The sequence below is a fragment of the Cheilinus undulatus genome, linkage group 18 (genome assembly GCF_018320785.1).
Source record: "Cheilinus undulatus linkage group 18, ASM1832078v1, whole genome shotgun sequence".
NCBI classification, from domain to species: domain Eukaryota; kingdom Metazoa; phylum Chordata; class Actinopteri; order Labriformes; family Labridae; genus Cheilinus; species Cheilinus undulatus.
In genome coordinates this window covers 17,106,739-17,127,652 of record NC_054882.1, presented here as the reverse complement: position 1 = coordinate 17,127,652, position 20,914 = coordinate 17,106,739, and the positions used below count along the sequence as shown (strand labels likewise).

Sequence of the window (20,914 nt, the reverse complement as noted above, 5' to 3'; positions counted from 1 at the left end):
TTCTACACCAAATTCAAATGGTCATATACACTGTTCTTATTGACCTATTCACACCAAACAAAAACTAAAAGAGAGCTCAGAAATCACACTTTCCACACAAAGTGATTATAAGGCAAAATGTGGCTGTTTTCATGCTAGCACGTGACAAAGGAGATAACACAGGCAAGATTAGAGTATACTGAGCTAAACCGTGGGAAAATTGTGCTGAACCAAACCATACATCAGTGACACTGCTTGTCCAGTCTTCAGATGGAGGCTGCTGTTTCTCCGTGAGCTTTTTAACTTTGGTTGTTGCTTGAATATTTCACTACTTTAAGGACACAAAAGTAGCTTGAGAATGTTTTATTTTTGCACTTTTCAGTTCAAAATATGGCATTTTGGTATCCCATTTGGTACCCATTATTTATGATAGAAAACACTACATACTCTAGGATTTCTATTTGTATGTCTTTTATATCACTGAATAAGGGAGCGATATGAGAAGACAAAATACTGTACAAAGGAAAATTTAGAAGAAAACACAAAATAACTCAAGAATTGAAAGGCATTCATTTTTATGGCATGGTCAAGTGAACACACTTTTATGTGTCTCAGCATCAAGCTTCAATCAGGAAATTTTTTTGGGGGGGGGGGGTTTATTGATGAAATTCATCACAGTGATTTTTTTCTTAAAAAGTGCATAAGTGGTTTCAAGAACAAATTTCTTCCTAACGATCGGTAAATGAGGCCCAATGTTTGACTGGATGCCACAAAACCTTTAAGGAACTCTTTCGTGTTGTTTCTGGGTGCAAATTTTAGGGCCTGACAATAAAATACCTCCCTGTAGTATTAGTTTATATTCCAGTGTCCAAAAGTAGCACCTTAAAGATGCCTCATCCCTGACGCTGTATGTATACCATGTCACATAATGACATATGTTCAACGTTTATTCTGGCTTCCCCAAAGACGTCCTGACTTTCAGAGATGTTTGTGCCGCTGGACAGTTGCACGTCTGCAGAAAGAAAATGTGTTTATAGTGAAGCAAAGTGCACAGATCTCCAGATTTGAAGAGAAACCCATATAAGAGCATGTTTAGACTGGAGTGAAGCTAGACTAACCAGTCTGAGAGCCGTCTGTGAGTGCGTGCCTGTCCGTTTGTGTGCAAGTTGACTGCTGTCCCTGTCCATCAGAGGGTCATATGAGGAGCAGATTAGGGTTTCTAACCGCAAACCCCTGTCGCCATGGCCCATCGTCATGGAGAAGGTGAAGAGAGTCATCGTGTCCCGGACCGCCACTGAGTCACCCCTCCTTATCTCACCGCCATGCACACGAGCACACAGTATACACCAACACACATATACAAGCAAAACCACAGCTAAATCGGGACGTTGTGGTGAAGCCTGGCTCGTATGTTCGTCATCCCCCTCAGCGGCCTCCACATCTCGACCGATCTCATCAGTCAGCTAAAAACAACATCCACATTATGGCAGCCACTAACGACTGCTTTCACTAGCGATAATGATTGATTAAACTCTGACGAAGGTCCTTGCCTTTAAATGAGCTTCTTTTTTTTTTCTTTTTTTTTTTTTTTTACTATCAGGCCCCCCTTAAAAAAATCCCACTTTTCCTCTTAAGGCCCTTTTATATATACATATAAATATATAAAGTATTTTTTAAAATTAACATGAGAATTTTCATTTTTTAATGTGGTCATTAATACAGCCCTCATCATGTATAGCAAATGTGAATTCATTATAATAATTTTAACCCTCTGGCCCCCTTAAAAAAAAAAAAAAAAAAAAAAAAAATCACACTTTTCCCCTTAAGGCCCTTTTAGGTCACTGGATAAATCTAAAAATATTAAACAAAAGAGGAAAAAAAGTTGTGTTTTTTTTTGTTTATTTAAGTCATGAAGTCAAGTCCTCATCAAGTATAGCAAATGCCAATTCTTTTTCATAATTCTAACCCTCAAAATGCCAGTTAATTTACATAACGCCATTTTTTACACACACATACTCAAAAATCCTATTAAATGAATACAAAGTTGACTTTTTGGTGCAGGGATTAATAGTCTGGGGCATGTCAATGATTAGCAATAATGAAGATTTTGATGTTATTAACTTTTTGTAAAACTACAAAGATACAAAAAAAAAAAAAAAAAAAAACTCAAAATTTCCACCCTGCAGTCCAGAAAAAATGGTAACATCTAGCAGTGATTTTTTTGTGTGTGCATTTTTTTTGCCTCTGGGGGACAGGGTTACAGAGGAATTAACAGGATTTCATATTTCTGTATTGCAATGGCAGTCGAATGAAAGTGGTCTTAATGATAGTCAATGGGGCCAAAAATGGCTCCAGGGGGAAGACTGTCAGTTTTTTGTCTACACAGTGGAAATTCTTGTCAACACAGTGTGGATGCTCAAAAAAATCCTAAATATATGAACATCTTTGTTCGATATCCTCATCTAAGCATAATAACTGTCAAAATGAGAACAAAAACAATACAAATGCAATACAAAGGCCCAAAAAAAGGTTATAGGAGGGCCTGAGGGTTAGATGAAGTGTCGACAAGAAGAGCATAATTTCAAAACATACACTATGTGGACCAAAGTATTTGGCCACACCTGTTAATTGTTGAATTCAGGTGTCCTCTAAGGACTTCAGTACTTCATAGATTTTTTGCCACCATTTTTTTTCCCAGGTTCACGACCCACTGAAAGATGCATCAGGGTTTGGCAGATGCCGAGAGAACTTTACCTGCCAGACTGCATAGTGCCAACTGAAGGATGCCAAGACATTTTGGACAACGCTATGCTTCCAACTTTGTGGCAACAGTTTCGGGAAGGCCTTTTTCTATTCCAACATGACTGTGCCCCAGTGCACAAAGCAAGGACTATAGAAACAAGGTTTGATGTGGAAGAACTGGACTGGCCTGCACAGAGCCCTGACTTTAACCCCATCGAGCACCTTTGGGCTGAACTGGAACAGAAATTGCGAGCCAGGCCTTCTCATCCAACATTACTACCTGACTTCATAAATGCTCTGCAGAACGAAGAACAAAAATTCCCACAGAAACGCTCTAAAACCTTGTGGAAAGTCTTCCAAGAAGAGTGGCTGCAAAAGTGGGGCCTCTATATTAAAGTTAATGTATTTGAATTTGAATTTAATGTCATCACAGTCCTTGCTGGTGTAATGATCAGGTGGCCGAATACTTTTGTCCATATAGTGCATCAACTAATGGAAGCACTGATCTGGCATTTTTATATAGTATGTCTGCACCATGTTCCATCTGCATCTGTTTTTACCGGAGCACACCATCAGTCTGACTCAAGCTGCACTGAACAGGAAGTCAGATGTGAGTATGAACTTCAAAATAAAAAAGTTTGCAGACTGCCAATCAAATATGCTGTCACTTCATCAACATTAGGTAAAAACAGGAAGCAAAGCAACCTCAGACAGGCAAAGTTGCATGTCTACAGCATGTCGCTGTCTTTATTCTCATATGAACTTGCTGGTCTAGGCTGAGCTCTACTTCAGAAATGAAACCAGTGGTTGAGAACATGCACCATCCATCGGGGCCACATTGTGGCACAGACAGAACGCTGCAGACACAGAACATGTGGATTATTTACTTACTGACTTGTGAGACATTTTGAGTTTCAAATCTTTAAAAAAACACAGACACCATAACACCAAAGTGTATAAATGTATCATTAAGATCAGTGGTTCTCAACTGGTGGGTCGGGATCCAAAAGTGGGTCGCGGAGCAGTTTTCAGTGGGTCGTGAATAGGTGTCTGATAAAAAATGGTGGCAAAAAGCCCAGAAGTCCTTAGTGGACATGCATCAATACCTTTCATTTCACCCTGTTTTACTGTGAAATTGGGTAAATTCAAATGTTTGGTCAATATTTTAACTACTTTATCTCCTTCTCTTGTACTGAATAAAGCTTCTTTTCCCATGATAATGAAGTAATTTGTCAAGATCTCTGCAGAATTGGAAAAAAAAAGAGGGAGTAAAACTTTTCAGTTTTGTCCCTTCTGTTTTTCACATCATGTATTTTGGTCCAATCACACTCAAAACTGCAACTATCAATTAACTAAACTTGTTGTTGAAATTTTTGGAAATTTGGGTCGTAATTTGTCATAAGAGACACTGGTGGGTCCTGAGGCTGGACCAGTTGAGAACCACTGATTTAGATGCTCTACATCAGTGCAAAGAAGCTCAGTTAGTCTTTAAAAAAGGGAAATATTTCCTAGTTTTCCCCCATTTTACTAGCAAAGACAGTCTGTTGGAGCAGCTGTAACTTTAAGCCTGTTAGAGGGAGTATTTACAACCCCACATACAAACAACACCATAAAACTGGAATCCCCTCACCCTTTCCTCACCCTCTCTACCATTAAACTTGCGGCTGTTCACAACCTCAACTGTGAGCAAATTAGAGGGAAAAGTTAGAAGGCGCAACACAAGGATTTAATTGCTTATAAACATCTTATCGAATTCATTACAGCATCAGATCAAAGTGAGCCTTTAAAAAGTACCTGAAAAAGTCATTTATAAGCCCACTTAATGGACTTATAAATGCATAAACACAAACAAAACTAAACAAGCCAGCCTCCATCGTACACATGAACTCCACATCCTGTTACTGTGTTATTTCTTCCCCAGTGTTTGGAGTCTATTCTTGGCGATGTGTTTGTGCCCCCCTCCTCCTCCTCCTCTCGGTCATATGTCCGGCTGCCTTTTCATCTCACATGTGCACATGTTTGTCGCCGTCCCTGAGTGCGTCACACACAACCTGATCCTCAGAGACAGGAACATGTTTACACCTTCTGGTACACATCAGCAGTCAGAAATGTTTCCTCCTATCTCCCTGCTATCTCCACTCTTACTCTCCTATTGTCTTCTTCCCCTGCCTCTCCTCCTCTGTCATCTCTTAATCAACATCTCTTTAGTTTTATCCACTCTGTGAATCACATTCCCCGCAGGATCCTGAAAGATAAATACTGACAGTATTGCTCCGATTCTCCTCCTCCTTTGTGTACTCATGTACTCGGCTGGTGCTTTCCTTGACATTTTATTTCATCTGATTGATTTCAGAGCACACCAGCAGGGTTTTCACTCACACAATTAAACTGCTCAGCGTATGCCAAGTGCATGCAGGCCGGGATGTGGGTTTAGCTGAGCATGTGGCTGCGGTGCTGCTGCTAGAAGCCCGAGGTTTAGGTCTAGACTGCACTAATGTGAAGCAGACCTCTTGTAAAGTTCACTGTGGTACATGTCTGGAGTATGGCATACATGAGTACACATGAATGCCATCTTGGAGTAGTATTTGATTCAAAACTCACCTTCACATTCCCATTCACATCACATCACATCACATCACTATGCAGCATTTCTTCAGTTTTAGTAATTTTTAGATTTTTAAATGTTCTTATTATCAAGTGTTTATTTTCATTATTCTAACTTTATGTACAGCACTTTGAAAGCGCTTTTACTAAAAAATGTACTTTTATTAATATTATTATGATTATAATTATCTATAAATTAACATTTAAAATACTACCATTTACCTGCATTTTTGTTTGAGATAAATTAGCACAAGTATGGTGTTTAAATAAAGAAAAATTAAACAAACTAGAGTTTTTAAACTTATTTGTGGTTTGTAAACCAGAGTGTCTTAATTCATTCAGCAATAATATTTATAAACTGCAAACGAGCCCAGAAAACAAACACATCGGGTACTAAATATTGTATGCTGTGAAGTGAGTGATCAGGTGTGCCGTTACCCCGAGATAGCTGAAGTTGCTGACTGATGTCCAGTGGTCTCTCGTCAGTGTAATAAATGTAGCTCGGGCCAGCTGCTCCACTTTAGTTGCCATTGTAGCTGTCATACAGTTCATGGATTCTTGTGACAGTAGTTCTTGTAGGTGTTCTGCGGTACGGGTCATCCTAGGTGACCCAAATGATGTCTTGAAGCCCCTTGTCATCATCGATGTCGATGGTCAGCAAGCCAGAATTCCACTAGGCAGCTTTTTAAATCTAAATTTGCCGTGAAGCAGACCTGGGTCTGTCTCCTCACTCATCACTGGCTGTGTTTGACCCGCCTTTAACCTTTTCACCCCAGGGACGTAAACATCCGTACAGGAGGACTATGGGAGGAAGTTGGGGTCAAACTTAGTCATATGATTGAATTGCATAATTATGTTTTTAACATTTTAAGCTTTCCACATTAATCACGAGCATTAACGTGTTTATATTAACAGGCCTAGTTTTAAACTTAAAGAGTCCTCATCACTAAACATTACGTTCCACCACATGTTCAGCTTCCAGTGCAGGTGTTGTTGACACCAGGGCAAATGGGCCTGATTGGCGAAGGGTAGTCATTGGCCATATTGTCCTGCAAACCTTGAATGCAAATCTGCTGAAGATGGCCTTGAGTTCCTAAGTTCTGACAAGGTGAGGGAAAAGTCTCTTTGGGGTGTTAAAACAAGAATCAATAGCGTCATAGTAAAATAAGCTTGCATTGGCAGAGAAGATTTGGCATTTGGGTGCAACCCTCATACTCAGCTCTGCTGCTTATCTCTCAAATGCATGTTCCTTACAAATGTGTCTCCATTTAAAAGGGAAACAAATAGGCTTTCCAACAGTAAAAGATTTGTTGACAAGAAGCATTGTTACAGCAAAGAAATAATCTACCAAACACAAATTAACTTACTTTTTGTGCTAGGTTTTTATGCTCTCGCCTCCTTTGTCCTTAGGTCTCTTTTTAGTTTGGTTCCTGTGCTGTCTGGATTTGTCTAGGTTATTCCAGGTTTTTATTTCTATTCTGGATTTTATTTATGTTGCTGGGGTTTTATTACATCTTTATGGTTTTTACGATAAGTCTCCTAGGTTATTATGATGTTGTGGTTACAGTGTTGTGATTCTGCTTATTGTCAAAGCACTCTTTAAACCTCTGTTTTTAAAGGTGCTATACAAATAAAGTTATTATTATTATCATTAAAGCCAACCATGACCCAAGTATGCTGCTTTGTGCTTCAATAACAAATAAAAGGTGAACAGAAGAGAAGAGGAATAAACAAAGGAAGAAAAAACTAATTTAATAAACAGAAACCAAGAGGGAAAAAAACCCCAAAAAGCTGCATGGAAAGAACGGTAGATAATCGAATCAAGCATAAAAAAGTGCTTGTTTGTTTAAGCAGGTTAAAAAACTGAATTTGATTGAACAAATGTTCAAGGTAAACACAAGAAAAGGAGAAGAAAGTGTTCTTCTTTGGCTTCCAAATATAGCTGCAGGCTTTATTAAGCTACAGCGTGTGCACATCTGTTTGTAATACGGCTGCACAATCGCAAAGATTTACTACATGAGTGAGCTCAAGTATGGCTTATTAGACTCCAATAATGTCAGAGCAGGACTTACAGAGACCTGTGGAGGCAGGGTACCCGTCTGTGCCGTCAAATAGACACACATGCATGCGCAAACACACGTATGTCTTGACAGGCCGCCCAGCCTCGTGGGTTAGAGCTTAGAAAGTAGAATGAGTGTGGTGATCTCATGTGAGACTTCATATAGAAGGAAAGTTTCTGTCCTAGGGCAGGGGTTTAAAAACACATACACTTCCTGGTTTGTTTCTGTCACCTGGAGGCTGAGGAAAACAACAAGACCTCTGGTTACAGGCCAATATGTCAAGAGTACAAAGACAAAGGCTGCAGCAGCAATGAGTCACCATGCTGCAAACACGCACACACAAACGCATGGACACACTCATACGGCCGACCTCCCCAGGGTTAGGCTCAGAAAAGAACATTCCCTCATTATAGCAGCATAGCCGCAGTTCAAAGACGCTGCTGTTACTAAGGCTCAAAACTGGCTGCAAGCCTGGACTATCACACTAACACTGTCACGATTTATCATACTGACACACTGACCAAGAGCCTGGCAACTCAGTCACATACACACTAACACATTAGCGCTAATTAGACGATTGCGATGCCAATTTTAGACTTTGTTACTGGGTCATCAGACAAGGAAAAGTCACAAAAACAAAGTGAAGACAGTCTATACAGCATGTTTACTGTAATGTTTTATCATTAAAGGTGGAAAAAAAAAATCAAAAGAAAGACATGGAGTGAACAAATCCTTAAGACTTAAAAGGTCAGGGGGAGAGAGTCCCAGACTTCAAAGGCTGATCAGCTTTGGTTTTAAGTCTAAAGAAGTAAGCTCCGCTCAGAAGATGCTCTGTGGTAGTGATGTTCTAGTGATAAGAGAGCTGAAGTGACTTCACTTCAGAGGGTGTCAGGGCCAGAGCTCTGTAATGAGTTAGAGAAAGCAGTTTTAATTGTACTCAGGATTTGACAGGGAGCCGGTAGAGGGCAAGGACATTAGCATTTGAGCATGAAGTTCACTTGTAACCTTTGGGAACAATTTACATAGTCAAACTTTCAAAGACACCCTTGGGTTGTTTGTCATCTGTGTTACTAAGGCTTCAAACAGATGACTTTCAGAGTAGCTTTGAGTCAAGGTTTACTGTTACATTTGAAATTGAAAAAAACAACATAACATTAGAGGATTGTGGAAAAAGTCCACTTTATTCTTACTCTAGCTCAGTACACACAACCACAATCATGGGGATGACTGCTGACTTGACAAATGTCCAGAAGACAATCATTGACACCCTTCACAATGACGGTAAACCACAGAGGGTCACTGCTGAAAGGGTGAGCTGTTCTCAGAGGCTGTATCAAACATATTCTTAGAGCGCAAGCCAAAGAAAAGTCTAGCTGAAAAGGCAAGCTGTAGCAAAGAATATTTAATGAGGGTGAGCCACAGAAGGTCATTGCTGTAAAGACAGGTTGTTCTCAGAGGCTGTATCAAGGCATTTTCATGAAGGGTAAGCCACAGAAGGTCACTGCTGAAAGGGTGAGCTGTTCTCAGAGGCTGTATCAAACATATTCATGAAGGGTAAGCCACAGAAGGTCATTCCTGAAAGGGCGGGCTGTTTTTAGGGGCTGTATCAATCGATATTAATGGAGGGTAAGACACAGAAGGTCATTGCTGAAAGGGCAGGCAGCTTTCAGAGGCTGTATCAAACATATTCACGAAGGGTAAGCCACAGAGGGTCACTGCTGAAAGGGCAAGCTGATCTGTATAGTTGTAACAAAGTATATCTTTTGAGGGTTAACAACACAGGGTCATTACTGAAAGGGCAGGCTGTTCTCAGTGGGTGAATTAATCAGTATTCGAGGGGATAAGCCACAGCTAAAATGGCAAGCTAATCTCAGAGGTTGTATTAAAGAATATTCATGAAGGGTAAGCCACAGAAGGTCCCTGCTGAAAGGGCAGGCTATTCTCAGAGGCTGTATCAAAGTATATCCATTGAAAGTTAAAGCTGGAAGTGCTAAGAAAAGCAGCACCATCAACAGGGATGAGCTCATCCTTCGAGGGATTGTCAAACAAAGCAGAATCAAGAACTTCACAAGGAGTTGGCTGAAGCTGGAGTCAGTGGGTCTTGAGGAACCACATAGTTGGGTCCAGGAGATGGACTATAAGCGTTGCATTCCTACTGTTGAGCCAGTCCTGAACCACAGATGTTAAAGGCTTCATAATAATTTTTAAAAATTCTTACCACTCAAAAATATCACTAGTTAATGGATATTCAACACTGCCCTTGACAGCTTCAAACAGTCTTTTGTCACAAAAATGCACTGAAAACACTTGCCTCTTTTGCGAACATTGACTTACTGTGTAATTCTCTTGGGCATTATTTTGTGTGAGGCCATGCTCACCTCAGATAAAATTCCCAACAGTATAAAGTCCCCGCTGACCAGTTTAACCCACATCTTTCTGCCTCTATTGCATGTCGCTGCTAAATATTTGCTTTTCTTTGATTATCTGTATTTTTATCCACAAGTGTTCACCACAAAGCACCCAAAAACACCATTATGAACATATCATTTCATTGCTTTTGATGCTGTAAATAAATCAGACTTACTACAGAGGAGCTGTGACTGGAAGACAGGTGTCGACTGATGGACTTGTTCACTGCATGATGGGTTGGTAGCTGTAAGAGAAGATCAGATAGAGGAACAGTTAGGTGTTGTCTAAGGATCAGAGCTGTTTTATACAGTCTGTCAAATGAAACAGGACGTCTTGGCTGATACAGGATGGCTGACCTCATACTATCTTGCCACAAATACACTAGATAGACTAAATAACTGAATAAAAAAAATATAAAACATGTTTGAACCTCTGAGTTACACATAGATAAGTGGAAAGAAGTGAGACACTGTAGTGGTTGGTGGTGTTTTTTGCCTTAAAATTTGGAGACAGGTCATCCTGAGCCTTGGACAGTGACTTATTTAAAGGAAAGAAATCATCTGAAATCTCCTAAACTTAACTTGAGTGATGTCTAATGATTCCCACTTCCAAATTCCACTTTCAGAGCTTCTCCTACTGACACTACTGTACACACAGACTGTAGCACATGTCATGAATCTACTCCAAAGCTTAATAAGATCATCAGGATGAACCTGCAAAGATGGTGGGCTGGATATCATCTTCACTACTAGAGAATATGAAGACAGAGATATTTTGCTGTTTTTGGCAGTATAAATCAGGTCACAGGGAGGCCAACAGCTCTGAATCTGTCTTATCTAGCGTAAAAAAACACTCAAACACTAAGATGTAGCTCACTGCTCTCTAATAAAACCCAAGCTGACTTTTCCTCTGCCTTAAATCCTCAGAGCATTTGCGATGACGGCAGCTGTATACTGCTGTGATGTGTCATTGGCTCGTATACCTCTCTCCATGTGTGTGTGCGTATTCCCATAAAAGTTGAGACGGCAGTTAATTCTATATGTCAAGTAGGTGTGTAGGTGTCCTTTTTCTTACCATTAACTTCCAGTAAATGTTATAAATGTAAAGTGAGTGTGTGTTTCCATATAACATGAGCAGGCAGCGAGCGGCCTGATTCCAAATTTTCCAGTCAGCGTTACGGAGCTGCTGGCAGACACGGACGGCAGACACACAGTCATCCTGTCAGGATGCTGCCAAGTCTTCCATGTCCGTGCCTCACATCTGTTTGCGGTTACCCAAACTCACACAGTATTAAGGTTCACTCTGAAACCTGCATCCACACCTACACTTGCTCAGTTTGGTCCCTAACTCCCACACTTAGTATCCACACAGGTTTATTTAGTTCTCTCTGAAAGGGTGGGCTGACTTTGCGAGATATTCATGGATAAATTAAACTTAAATTATATTTATATGCTGGTGCAGTTCTGCACCTGGTTAGAATGTCTAGTTTTCAATACAATACCCCTCATTTTTGCCTTATAGATCATGTTGCTAGGTGCATTGTGTGTTAGGAATGATTTTACCCTCCTTGATCTGCTCAGGACAGTCGGAGCTGCCCTAATTTAAGATATTAAACAAGTCAAATATTAAGGAAATATTGCTGCATTGGAGAAATGCAGTGATTGCCAATCAGGAGGCAGACTGGCTGAAGAAGGAAGCACAACAAACACAGCTATGGTGAAGACACTAAATGTTAAGCTAAAATTTAAACGGATCATTAGAAAGTGTTTATACAACGTGTACCTTAAAAAATATCACAAATGAACTGGCATGGAAGAGTTGGACTAAAAATTGCTACTGCAATGGATGTAGCAGGTAGCTAACAGATAGCCACATTAGCTTGTTTACTCTTAAGCCAGGCATATACTGTGATATTTCAAGCGGACTCTTGGGCAATCATAGTGGAAAGTCAGCCCCTACTATATGTGCTCACACTATACAATCCGATGATCATGCACGACTTGAGTGCTCACGCAGTACAAGTGAATTTGATCTCACTTGGCCTTGCCTGGTTTACACGTCTGCATTGAATCGACCTCATAGCGACATCACTGTGGCCTATATCATTGTGAACGCTATATGCAGTTCGGTGCAGAATTTTTAGGCATGTTTGGGCCAAAAATTGAGGCTGAAGTAAGGTGCAGATGTGGCGAGTAAGCTGTCTGGGGGCACCATTGGAGGGAAAGAGGATTGGCACAACCCCTGTAGTGTTCTGGATGTCCTTGCATATTACCACACATAGGGAAATATCAAAGCTAACACCTTCAGGATAGAGTAGGGTGTGGATGTGGCAAGTAAACAAGGTTGTATAAAGAACTAAACTGTTTTTCATGTTTTAGTCAATATGTGCTAATCTAATTTTGGCAGCCTCAGAGCAGACAAAGCCTTGCACCACTCTTGAGAACTGTTGCGTCCCCCTAGAGGGTTCAGGTCCTCAGGGTGGGAACCACTGGTGTAGGGTACAATCCAGTTAGATGGTAGGGTTGCCACAGGCCCCTGGTTGTGCTGTGGGTGTCCAAAGTGCCTGAAACTGCAAAAAAATGCTTTTACTAGTAATGAAAATGTTTTCAGTTAGAAATTTGGATCCAAACTTTTAAATTTCATATGCATTCCTATAATTCAATGCCAAATGTCCTGAGGCTTTAAGAGGCCCGTTAGCGCTGATACTGTTTAGGTGTTTTTCCCCACCAATGGCATACACTCACACACTCATCCCTCAGGATTTGGCTTCGCTGGCATCACTGACAGTGCGACTGTTTTTGCCTTTGAAGTCCCAGAGTCAGTAAACCTCTGGGAAACTGGCTTCGATCCTCTCCCCGTCTCCACCCCTCAGTCTGCTGAACTAAAAGAACAGCTTCCCGAAAAGCCTCATTATAAAGTCAAGAGAGGAGCTCCTCGTTATAATGATCTGCTCAAAAAGCCTCACAGCCTTTGTGTCAAGTTAAGTCCAGAGATTGTATCTTCCTTTGGGGGGAATACTGGCTCATTTCAGAATCATCAGTCATTCATCCGTGTCTTTATGAGCTTCCCATCTACTCAGCGGCCTTTTTTTTCCCGCTAACACACACAGCACTATTTGGGATTAAGACTGGGTTTATAGCAGAGAAGATATTCTGACTTAAAAGAGGGGAATTGAGGAAGTCCATCATGCTTAGTGAGACACTAAGGCGGAGAGAAAGACTGACATTTTGAGGCAAAAACTCCAGACTTTCTCCTAAATATCCAGCCAGTTTTATACGCTGACATGGAAAAATCCTCACACAAGACAATGCAAGTAGCAGATCTACGTGGACAAACCAGAAGGGCAGAGAAGAGTAAACATCTGTTCCCCTTGAATGCCTGTTATAGTACAACTTCTCTTTCTGTCCTTTCTAATTTGCAATCCATATCCCCCACAACAAATAGTCAGACTTCAGCCTCTTGGTGACATGCAAAATAAAGACAGAAGACTCTTAGTGCACACCATAACTCCCAGTCTATGAGAAAACAGTGTGACAGTGCTTAAGTGTGTGATTAATATACTGTAGGTGTATATTGCATGCAGAGGAGGGGGCATATGGCGGGCACCGCAAGTGATCAGAGGTGTTCAGCCTATATATAAGCCCTGATGCCTGGGGGTAGAGTGGCCTGCATTCCTCTGATTCAGCCTGAATGATGGATACCAAAGATACCTTCTCTCACTGTCACAGTCTCTCTTAACCGTCACTCCTGCCTGGAGGGTGACTCTTAACACTTTACTCACCTCAGCTGGCCCTTTATACTCCTACTCCTGTGTCATGCATGACAAAAAATATGCTATTTGATACCAATACGTCTTTCTGATGCAAAAGCTATGTAAAGGTGACAGGATTTAGCTGTTTTATTATGGGAATATCGAACGTCTTTCATTATCCTTTATATCACCACATCCAGGCCTCATTACTGCCAGACCAGCTGAATCCAGAAATCCCTTTAATAGAACCTATCTGACAAAGTGAAGTATGATAAAAGATCTCAAAAAGCCACACATCATGGCACCATCTGAAAAAATTCAAGAAGAGATGAGGAGTTGTTGACATGTATCAGTCTAGAGAGGCTTACAAAGCCATTTCTAACACTTTCGGACTCCATTCAATGACTGTGAGAGCCATTATCCACAAATGGGGAAAACTTAGGACAGTGGTGAACCTTCTCAGGAGTGGGCTGCCTGCCAAAATGATTCCAAAAGCGCATCGACGACTTATCCAGGAAGTCACAAAAGAGCTCTGAACAACCTCTAAAGACCTGCAGACCTCACTTGACTCATTTAAGGTCAGTGAGAGCCATTACCCACAAATGGGGAAAAACATGGAATACTTGTCAACCTTCCCAGGAGGGGCCGGCCTGCCAAAATGACTCCAAGAGCGCATCAACAACTCATCAAGCAGGTCACAAAAGAACTCTGAAAAACATCTTAATAACTGCAGGCCTCATTTGACTCAGTCAAGGTCAGTGAGAGACATTACCCACAAATAGGGAAAACTATGAACAGTGGTGAACCTTCCCGGAAATGGCTACTCAAGAAAAAAACTACTCCAAGAGCACATCAACAACTCATCAAAGAGCTCACAAAAGAACCCAGAATGACATCTAAAGACCTGGACTGGCCTAGTCAAAGTCTGGACTTAAATCTGTCTGAGATGTTGTGGCTAAGGATGTTTCTAAGCGTCTATTTCACCATTTAGCTAAACGCTCATTTAAATTTCATTTAACTGACTAGTCTAAAGAGGAGAAAATCCTTAGAAAACAGTCAAATTCCTCACAGGGTCATTGTGTCAGCAGATGTGATGTGAGTCTGATACCCTCTACAGCGTGGCTAACATTAGCGGCTAGCTCCGCCAGCCTTCATTTCTATTTGCAGATTAATATCGTGCTTTGATACGTGGCATGTTTTCACATCAGCTGAGTAGTAATACATGAGTTCAACCCTCGACAGCCAGCATACCACTTTATTTCCATTTACAACTTAGAAAACTGTCATACCACGCTGTTCTCTCTACACGCTAACTGCTAAGCTACTGCTGAGCTTCTCATTTACATCCAGTGACGTGCCATGGTAAAGCTCACACAGGAGAGCTGCGGCAACTAACTAAAGCTACAGCGGCCTCTAGTGGTGGGAGGTTCATTACAGTTTTAAAGAGCATTATGGGCCAGCATTTAAAGTCCATTTTTATGAAAAAATGATGGGTAATTAGTTTAACCGACTTGTAAATCTCACGTCAGCTAATTTGATAAACAAATCTAACAATTTAATGGTGTAACCACATGCATCCCTAGTTGTGGCATGACCTTCGGTTGGTGAGGAGGAAGCTGGTGCTAGCTGTTAACACACCAGTTGTTTCGGTGTTGGCTGCAGGGGTTAGTGATGTTGCCTCACATAAAGAAGGTTCCTAGTTCGCCTCCCAGTCAGGGCTTTTCGGTGCAGTGTTTTGCATGTTCTCTCCGTATAGGTTCCTCCCACCACCAAAGACATGCTCGATAGGTTAATTGGTGACTCTAAATTGACCGTGTGTGTGATTGTGAGCTTGGCCCTGCGACTGACTGGCGACCAGTCCAGGGTTTACTCCGCCTCTCGCCCAATGACAGCTGGGATAGCCTCCAGCCCCCCGTGACCCCTAAAAGGATAAGCGGTCACGTCACTATTCTGCATCAGTTTGTCCGTGCAGCCGTCCATGCAGAAGGCATTACCAGGCCTCTATGGGGAAACGACTGTCCCCTCCCTGTTGTAACACACTCACAGAGAGCAAAGAAGGAAATTAGAAGTGAAATCAAGGAAATAAAGAGTCAAGTACACAGAAAAGTATGTAAATATTGCTCATATGAAAGGACAGATGACAGCAGTGACAGAGGAGAGAGAAACTGTACTCTCTTCCTTGTTTGTGTGTTTTGGCTCTGATCCACATCTCTGAACTTCTTTCATAAGTATGTGTGATATAGAATTTGATCCTCGGGGCGTGTGAACATTACACACAGTGAATCAAGGTTTTACCTTTAAATATTAGTATGCTTATTCTCCTACATGTGTATTTGTAAGTGTTTGAGCAAAAGCAGTAACGTTTAACGTGTGTATATTTTGGCCTCAGAACTGTGGGAGGGAATTTATCAACAACAGCAGCACAGTCCCAGCTGAGTCCCCAAGGACCTGAACGCTAAAAGCCCCTCTGGTTCCCATGATGGCCCCGCCTGTGCAGCCTGTCATTGGATTGTGTTGGTTTCTATTGTCAAACATTACACAATGTTTCTGCAAATATAGCATTTAAATCAGGGCCTGAAGGCAACATAAGCAACAGTGCAATTATAGTGCAATTACACAACAGCCACACCACTGCTGTCAATATATAGCCTTTTCTGTCTCTATGTTTGTGAGACTCAGGAAGTTGGTCTTTAAACACCATTTTCAATAAAGGTACAATATGGTAAGACCAAATCCAAAAAAATTGGGAAATTGTGTAAAATGTAAATTAAAACAATTAAAAGAATGTCAAATCTCATATACCCATATTTAATTCACAACAGAACATAAACAACATATCAGATGTAAAACTGAGATATTTTAACATTTCATGAAAAATATTAGCTCATTTTGAAGAAGCCATATGTGAACACAATCCAGAAACACAGCAGTCTTCTGAGGGCCAAAACTCATTTAGAATGGACTGAGGCAAAATGGAAAAGTGTTCTGTGGTCACATGAATCAAAATGTGAAATTCTTTTTGGAAACCATGGACATCGCGTCCTGCAGACTAAAGAGAAGAATGACCATCCAGCTTGTTATCCTGGTAAAGTTCTAAAGCCTGCATCTCTGATGTATGGGGTTGCATTAGTGTCTATGGCGTGGGCAGCTTACACATCTGGAATGACACTATCAATGCTCTGTCAGGGAAGGCCTTGCATATTTCAGGAAGACAATGCTAAACTACATAGAAAATCCATCATTACATCATGGCTTCACAGTAGAAGAGCCTGGGTCCTGAACTGGCCTGCCTGCAGTCCAGACCATTTGCTGCATCAAAAAAGGAAAAATCCAGCAATGAAGAGCCAGGACTGTTGAGCAGCAAGAATTCTCCATCAGACAAGAATGGGACATATTCCTCTCCGAAAACTCCAGTAACTGGTCTCCTTACTTCCCAGACGTTTACAGACTGTTGTTAAAAGAAGAGGGGATGCTACACAATGGTAAACATAGCTCTGACCCTACTTTTTTGAGATGTGTTGCTGCCATCAAATTCAAAATGAGCAAATATTTCATGTCTCAGTTTCAACATCTGATATGTTGTTTATTTAGTGAATAAAATATGGGTTTATGAGATTTTTTCAATCATATCATTGTTCCTTTACATTTTACACAGTATCTCAACTTTTTGCAATGCAAATTTAGAAATAATACAAGAGAAGATAAAATTGCTGCATTTCAAGGCTTATTAAGATAATCCAGATATCCATGAAACGTATAATTGAGAACAACTGAATGACTCACCAGCTGCTAAGCTGTAACTAGAAGATTATATAAGCCATTTTTCTCCATGAAATAAAAGAAATACTTTTCAGATGGAGATCAGGATCTGCTCAGTTACTGATCCCATTAAGATGATCAGATATTGGCCATGGCTACCAACAAATATCTACACAGTTTCTTTCTTTGTGTTGATTTAAAGTCAGTTTTTACTTAAAGGAGGACATAATATCACAGAAATCTCTGATTATTTGTGATTCTACAGCTAAAATTCCTCTTACATCAGATATATGTGTGAGGTTTTTTTTTTTTTGCTCTATACTTTAAGAAGAAAATATTTCAAATGTTTTCTGACTATTAAAGACACATTATTCACCTTTTAATACAGCAGATGGGGCACTTTAGCACCAGTCTCTTAGACCAAAACAAACCCTTAGCATGCTGCATTTGCAGGACTGATCTCTATTATAGCTCCAAAGTTTATTTTTGCATGTGTCTTTTAAGTAGTCTAGTCTCTTCTCTGATTTGGAAAGTCCAATGAATCTCCTTTAATTTCACTCTAGCAATAAAACCCTGTCGTCGAGCCTCAACAAACAGCATCCCTGAGTAAACAACGGCCATTGCTTTTTCCCAGCATTGGTGGCAGGGCAAAAAAGTTGGAAAAGGAGGGGTTAAAAAACATGAATGAAACATGTTTGAACATCTAAGTGATATAGAAGTGGAAAGAAGCACTTTCCTGTTAGTGTGAACAGAGAGCTGATAACAACAAACCCAAAGGGAGTTTGACTCCAGTCTTTTTTACTTAGTCATCAATGATATACACTATATAGACTAAAGTATTTGGCCACACCTGTTAACTATATCAGCCCCATTGTCACAGGTATATGAAATCAAGCTAGGCCATGCAGTGAACCTAAATGGGTCATTCTGAAGAGCTCATGACTTCAAGCGTGGCACCATGATGGATGCCACCTTCGCAATAAGACGGTTTGTGAAATTGCATCCCTGCAGAATTTTCCCTAGTCAACTGTAAGTGATATTATTAGAAGGTGGAAGCATTAAGGAAGAACAGCAACTCCCCAACAAAGCAGAAGACCACGTAAAATCAACGACGGCTAAGGTGCATGGTGCGTAAAAGTCACTGACACTCTGCTGATTATTCTGCATTGTGCCAACTGTGACGTTTTGAAGAGGTGGGATATTGGTATGGGGCTGCTTTTCTAGCCCCCATATCTCCAGTGAAGGCTAATCTTAATGGTTCGGCATACCAAGACATTTCAGACAATGCTATGCTTCCAACTTTGTGGCAACTATGCACAAAGCAAGATGAGTTCTGTGTGGAAGAACTTGACTGGCCCACACAGAGCCCTTACCTCAACCCCATCCAGCGCCTTTAGAATGAACTGGAACGGAGACGGCAAGCCAGACCTTCTGACCTCATAAATGCTCTGCAGAATGAATGGGCACACTTCCCTACAGAAACAAAAAAATCTTGTGGAATGATGATAGCTACAAAAGGGGGGCAATTCCATATTAAAGTGCATGTTTCTGAATACAAGGTAGGTATTTGTTAATGACAAAATTCTTTTTAAGTGCTACTATCTCTCTCCTGTGACTAAGCAGGATACCAGTGTCTGTAAACATAATGAGAGTACTTCCCAAACATTTCAGCTGAAGAGCAGATGTAAGGACAGACTGTCTTAAGAGTTAACTGCAGATAGAGTAGCAGCATCAGATAGCGGATGAAAGAAAAATTTGGCTTCTGAAGCCCACATTATAGCCTCAACCCTTGGCAAAAGTTAGAAAGCCAAAGAAATGAACAAAGCAAAGCACAAAGACAGCAAGAAAAAAAGAAAGAAGAGAAGGAGAGTGAAAGAAGGAGGAGGTTGGTTGAGCATGCAGGTGATGTGGCCACAGCTGCAGCTGTACAACAAGCTGTCTTTGATTCACTGCAGTTCAAACACATAGCAAGAGAATCACCTCACTGATGAAAGAGCACCATCGATATCAAACTACCACATCTTAGCAGAGGCAGGCATGGGGCACTGACACACACAGTTTAACACACAATAATAAACCCATGGCTTTCACAAGTATTTATCTTAGCAATGCAATGGCAAGGAAGCAGGTAAAAGTAGCAGTTCATCCACAATCCTGTACATATTTTCCCTGACATAAATCCAGCCAGTCACTCAGATCTGACAGTAACTGTAACGTCTCTGATGTTTCCACCCTGAGGGTCATGTACCTGGACAGATGAGAAGCCAGACGAGGAAGAAATAAAGTAAAGTGTTGTCAAGGTTGTCTGAGGAGATCAGAGGAGAGATGAAGGAGATACAGAAGATAAGGAAGGAAAGAAGGAGCATGAGGGAAAGAATGAAAGCAAAAAACAGTAAAGGACAGAGAAACTAGAATTACTGCCTGGCGTTCAAATGCATGGGGCACAATTTCTGGAAAGTTGAATAGTAGTGGGTCAAGAAGGACTGGGGGGTTTCAGTGGTAGTGTGAACCTTAGAATTCTTACAAAGCAGGAATGAACAAGAGGCCTGATAACGGAGCTGATTTTGTTGCAAAACTATTTGCAAATGTGTAAGCAGATCAACAAATGTGTACACAGATCTGCAAATGTGTAGATAGATTTGCAAATGCATTCACAGGTCCACAAATGCATGGAACATGGTTAGTTTCATCACTCTTTCAATGCAAATATGAACAAATTAACAGTATTATATGAAAGTTTTTCTCTCCTGTCATGTTGACTTTACAGCTTCAATTAGGTCTAAACTGCTTTTACTCTTGCAGATCTCAGTACAACTCTGCACACTGCAAATCTTGCAGACGAGTTGCAAAAGCCATGTGTGTACAGACAGACAGGCTCCCTTTAGGTCAAACTGATGATTTGTGTGTATTTCAAAACTTAAAGCAAAAAAACGGAAGCATTTTTAGTTATGATTACCTAAGACCACAATTACAAGTTTGTCCACACATTTCTAGATCTGTACGCACAATTTAAGATCCGTGCATGCAATTGTGGGTCTGTGCATGCATTCACAAATCTATGTACACATTTGCAGATCTGTGCACACATTTGTGGATTTGTGCATGCATTGGTAGATCAGTGCATGCATTTGTTGACTATGTGTGCAGTTGAAATCTATCTACACATTTGCAGATCTATGTACAGATCTGTGTACGCATTTTGGATCTACATTCTTTAACATACTAAATCTGATCAAAGCAGAGTTGAGTCAGAGTGAACGTTTTTGCAAAGTTTTAAGAGAATCCCTCAAAGATTTAACCTTGAAAAGCAGATGGATATAGCCGTTTCCTTGTTTTTCTTAGCATGGATGCTGCTAAAGCACCAGTTTTATTAGAACTTGAAGACATTTCTTCATTAAAAGAAGCACAAAGAACAGCAGCGGGTTTCTTTTCAAAAATGACAAAAGCCGAGTACTAACATGTCTATAGTTGCCATGTTTTGTGTTCTTCCTCGGTAACTTGATAGCGGCTACGTCATGTGTTTTGTTGATCTGATTTGCTCAAATCCTCTGCCTTCTCCCAAATGTTTCCTATTGAAGCTTTCCCAGATGGGTGTGTGAAACAAATCCAT

General features: G+C 40.7%; 1 protein-coding gene across 4 annotated transcripts in view; it reads right to left on the bottom strand.

Annotated features, from left to right (window-relative positions):
* The window catches only part of ppp2r3a (protein phosphatase 2, regulatory subunit B'', alpha), a 98,925-nt gene that overhangs the window by 55,771 nt on the left and 22,240 nt on the right, over positions 1-20,914 (bottom strand). For 3 of the 4 annotated variants that reach the window (XM_041812374.1, XM_041812372.1, XM_041812373.1), the window contains one exon: positions 9,970-10,038. The gene's annotated coding sequence lies outside the window, so the exon portion shown is untranslated. Of the gene's footprint in view, positions 1-9,969; positions 10,039-18,677; positions 18,719-20,914 lie in introns of those variants that run through there. The other variant, XM_041812375.1, reaches the window with a different exon arrangement.